Raw genomic sequence first — 5,623 nt, forward strand, 5'->3', positions numbered from 1 at the left:
ATAACCAAGATCATTCTTGAGTTATTTTCTTAAGTTTTAACAGGAATTTTTAAAAGGCACATTTACAATTCAAACCCCCTTTCTTGTAAATCGACATTGTTACTTCAATTGGCATCAGAGCTCGGTCTCTAAAAAGTTCAAAAACACCTAACAAGTGTTAGAGAAAAGATCTAGAAGAATGTCGAAAGCAAAATACATTGTTGAAGGAGGATCCTCAAATCGACCTCCATTCTTTGATGGATCAGACTATTATTTTTGGAAAAACAAAATGCAGTTGTTCTTAAAATCTCAGGACACAGGAATGTGGCGCATCATCACAGATGGAGATTTCACACCAAGGGTTGATCAAGATGACTCGAATTCTGCCTTAAAAAAGGAAGCAGATTGGACAGCAGAAGATAAAGCTAAGGTACTTCTAAATTCTAAAGCTCAATTATTCTTATCATGTGCTTTAAGCAGGGAAGAAAGTGAAAGGGTAGATGAATGCACAACTGCAAAAGAAGTCTGGGATACATTGCAAACTCACCATGAAGGAACAAGCCATGTCAAAGAAACAAGGATAGACATTGGTATAAGGAAATTCGAACTGTTTGAAATGCAAGAAGGAGAAACCATTGATGAAATGTGCTCAAGATTCACCACAATAGTAAATGAAATGCGCTCTCTTGGCAAAGCTTACACTGTGCAAGAAAGAGTAAGAAAAATCATGAGGTGTCTTCCAATCATTTGGAGACCAATGGTGACAGCTATAAGCCAAGCCAAGAACCTTGAATCACTGCCTCTGGAAGAACTAATTGGAACTCTAAGAGCTCATGAGGTAGTATTGCAAGAAGACAAACCAGTCAAGAAAGGAAAGACAATAACACTGAAAGTCTCTCAAGATAAAATCACAGTACCAGGTGAAGAGGAATCAGAAGAAAATGAACAAGGAGATGCTGATGAAATCGCGCTTCTTACTAGAAGAATACAAAGAATTATGAGAAGAAGAGATCAAATCAAAAAGGGATTTCAAAACAGAAATCCTAAAACAGAGATTGACAAGAGTCAAGTCACATGCTTTGGATGCAACAAATTGGGACATTACAAAGCAGAATGTCCATCAAACAAAAATCCACCAAAACGATTTCCCTTCAAAAAGAAATCAATGATGGCAACATGGGACGATTCAGAGGAATCAGAAACTGGGGAAAAAGAAGAAAAAGCCAACATATGCTTGATGGCAAAAATAGAGGAAGATGAGGTAATAAATTCTGAACCATGTCATTTATGTCAACAAATGGGAAATGAATTTGATAACTTGTTAAATGACTCAAATCTTCTTATTCAAAAATGTAGTTCTCTGAAAGAACAGTTTTATAAAGAGAAAGAAGATAAAGAAAGAAATCAGGCTGAAAATAATCTGTTAAAAAAAATGATTCAAGAATTGAAACAAACAAAAGTTTTTGAAAGTGAAGAATGTCAAGAACGTTCTGGGCTACAACTGGAGAACGTTCAACTTAGAAATGAAAATGAACTTCTCAAAACAGATTTACTAAACTTCATTAAAGCCACTGAAACTTTTCATAACATCATGGGATCTCAAATAGGAATTTTTGATAAAGCTGGTCTTGGTTTCAATCAAACCCAAAAAACAAAACTCTATGAAAAATTCTTTGTCCCAGAAAGAAAGGAAGAAAAATGCAAGACTAGATGCTCATATTGTAAAAAACTTGGACATCTAGAATTTGCGTGCTACTTCAGAAAAAGGGATGAAAAAATTGAAAGAAACTACTAATCATCGTCCAAAGTAATCATCTTTCCACAAATGCATAAATAGGTTGTTGTCAATCAACTTCAGACTACCCCGTTGTAGTGGGAGCTAATCCAGACAAATTCATCCACGTCTCTATAATTCGCGGGAGAACTTGTGGAGTAAATTATTGCAATTTCTTTCTATGAGCAACTATTTTCAGCATTAGTCGCTATTGCATACAGATAAAATATTGACATTAAAATTAAATATAGAAAAATAATAATAATTAATTTAAATATTTTTAATGCATTATAAATAATAATTAATTTAACTTACTTGACCAAACCACAATATTTCATACACATGATGCCGATATCGTGTAAGGACAGACATATCATATGGTCCTCCAAATATTGTGTCAGCTCACCCTCCTGCTGTACATGTTCCTCGTGATGTGCATGTTCATCTTGCATATTTTCATCATTCAAATATTTCGGTATTGTGTTTGTTTTGGAAAGGTTGAAATAAATTTTTTGTTTGTTCTCAAAAACTTCAAATAAGTTTTCCAATACCGAAAATGTTGAATTTAAGATTTTCAAAAATTAACTTCTCTTATGAAAAACTTTTTTCAAGTTTTCCGGAGTGCAACTTGTGTACCAGATAACTTGAAAAAAGTTTTTCGGAAAAACAAAAAACTTGGTACTCATTTATGTACCTTCAAGCTGAAATGGTGAAATAATGAAAAATGACAAATTTTAATATTCATAAGAGGACAAATATGTCTTTTCATTCAATTTGAGGGGTACAAGGTTAATTTTTTATGTATAAATAACAAATATTTATCATGATTTCTCTAGAGCTTTAATGTTAGACAACAATGATGCAACTACGAAAATATCTCTGTGTAATTACATTGTTATCTCATTAATGCATTCACTAGTGTTTTTATGTTAGAGATAAGTTATTTAGATGACAATTATGTTTCACTTACAATGTTTTTTTGGAGTTTCATGTTTCACTTACCGTTAATTTCTTACAATTTTTTTGTTGCAATCTCTCTCTCTCTCAAGTTATGTGTATATAAATTGTTTTTATAACAAAATATAAAATACAATTGTTTTCATATAAGCTGTAAACTATTGTCATAAATTATCTTAGAATATTTGTTGAAAACAACTTATAAATATGTCATAAGATTCAAGATCATGAAGATTATGTTCGACACATTTCTAGTTTGCTTATTTCTTAGCTAATTTTGAATTTGTCATCACAAACACAAAGTTTACAAACTATTTCTCCTTTTTGTGTGGACCTAATAGATACAAAGTTTACAAACTCCATTAGTATATAGCAAGTTGTGGATAATTTTCAAAATGAACTTTTAAAGTGATTTTTACCATCTCAAAAGCGCTTCAATTTCGTTCACATCCAGATGAACTGCAAGTTAAGCTTAACACACGAATTGCACAAGATTGAAGTTCTAAATGCTCATCCCCATATGATTCCCACCATTGTGATGTAGTTTTAGTTTTAAGTGCAGTCTTTGCTACCAGACTACCAAAAAACTTTGCTTGTGTCTTGAAATCTTCCAATTGAGCATCAATCTTGCAAATTTCTTCAACATCTCCACGTTTGCTACCAATCTTGGATATAATCCACGTTTGACTTCATAATCAACTTTAAATCTAGGGCTATAAAGTAGTCGAGGGTTAAGGTAGTAGCCTGCCGCATGCAAAGGTCGATGGAGTTGTTTATCCCACCTCTCATAAATGATATCCCATAGAGGCTTGAAACTAAATAATGGGAAAACAACTAAATTACTTTTAGGCTTGAAATAGAATGCATAATTTACATAAATATTGTGCATTGCAAAACATAAACATTATGCAGAATTCGAAGGCAGAATGCATAATTTGTAGAAATAGTAGTTAGTACCTTCTTTGAACATCACTGAAGGCAACTTGGATTCTCTCCTTAGCTTGGTCCATTGCCTCATAAATAAACCTCATTGCTGGTTTATCATCTGAATCCACTAAACGAATCACTTTGATTAGTGGATAAACACCTTTTAAGCAAATTGCAATCTTTTTCAAAACTCTTTATCCATCATCACTTCTTCAACATACTACCCTTCACTAATTTTTGCAAACTTGCTTGATGTCCATTCATTAGATGTGAACATTCTTATCAATGACCCTTTGTTCTCCATGAGACAACCCAAATTTAGATAAGATGTTGCAAATCGAGAAGCGGTTGGTCTCACCAAATCTTTTCCTTTGGTGAAATATTGTAATAAAGAAATTAGAGAAACCTTTGAATATATATATATATATATATATATATAGATAGGATAATTTTCTTACCTTTTGAAATTGTTTCATGATGAACTGTTATCTTTTTCTCAAAATCCTCTAACATGAGATCAATATAGTGTGATGCACACAGTGTCAAGTAGAGCCTCTTCCTTTTTAACATTAGTATTGCACCAACAACTTTGTAATTTGTTGCATTATCGGTCACAATTTGCACGATATTTTCTTCTCCAACTTCTTCTACTACTTTCAATCATCTGATATATTTTGTCGGCAATTTTTATTATATGAGAAACATCTATTGACTTTTAAAAAAAAAAGTACCTTTAGGGCTTCTAAATAAGAAATTCAAAAGTGTCCTCTGTCTTTTGTCCATCCACCCATCACTCATAATAGTTCAACATGTCTTCTTCCAAGTAAGTTTGTGTTCTTCAATGAACTTAGTTTTCTCCTCCACCTTTTGATTCAAGTACTTTGTTCTGATTTGCTGATAGGAAGATGGCTTAAAACCAAGGCTATGTCTTGAAACCATTTCCAACATCCTTTTAAATTCATCACTCTTTGTCACATTAAAGCCTATGGCATTATTGTAGAAGAACACAGCTATTTCTAGACACGCTTCTTCTTTCAAAATCTTCTTAAAAATGTTGTTGATGGTGGTTCAAGTACTTACTATATTTTGAATTTTTTTGCAGGGGTAGCATTTTCATCCTCTTCTAATGACCTTTTTCCTTTTATTTTTTCATTATCTGTATCATTCTCTTATGTTTTCTTCAATGATTTATCTTTCAAGGATTTTATAAGTTCAAACATGTGTTTCTTCACATCATCAGGTACATCATCACATGTAACAACGTTGAGCTGTGTACCAACCAAATGGTGTTTCAGTCTGTACATTCCTCCAATAAATGTGTTTCCATAATAATTGTATTTTACTTTTCTAGTTCTTCCATCAACAGATACACCATTTTTCTATGCTATATAAGTTATGCTTCCTAATGCAATTTTCTACATTCTGGGAGGTGCAGAACTAGAACTGCAGGCAATTGGAACATATGTAGACATGATTGAAATGACGAGGCAACAAGAGAAATTGCATATTGCAGCGAAGAGAATTGATGAGAGTTTTAGATATGAGATTGAGAAGAGTTGTAAAGATGAGAAGAATTTATAGAAGAAATAGAAGGAGGAAATATGAAATTGAATCATTTAATTTTAGTATTAGAATTTGAAACAAAGGCTTAAAACCAATACATGGAAAATAAGTAGAGGCTGCAGAGCAGAAAACGAACAAGAATAGAGGCTTTGAGGAATAAGAATTGTGCGGAAAACGAACATAATACGAAACGAACAATTACTGACTACTGTTGCCTTTAAATCCTCATGCGCGTGTATTTTCTTTATGGGAGACAAGCAGAATACGAAGGTAAAGAGGTGCAAAATAGGTCAGAGCATGAGTTTTACAACTAGGTCGAAACAACGTAAACAGGTCAGAGCTTCGCAAAACGATGCCTCTCCTGCGCGACAAGGCGCGCCGCTCCCACGCGCTTCCTCTGCGCACCCACATATTTGGGTCATA

Source organism: Cicer arietinum, chromosome 1, assembly GCF_000331145.2.
Source record: "Cicer arietinum cultivar CDC Frontier isolate Library 1 chromosome 1, Cicar.CDCFrontier_v2.0, whole genome shotgun sequence".
Taxonomy (NCBI): domain Eukaryota; kingdom Viridiplantae; phylum Streptophyta; class Magnoliopsida; order Fabales; family Fabaceae; genus Cicer; species Cicer arietinum.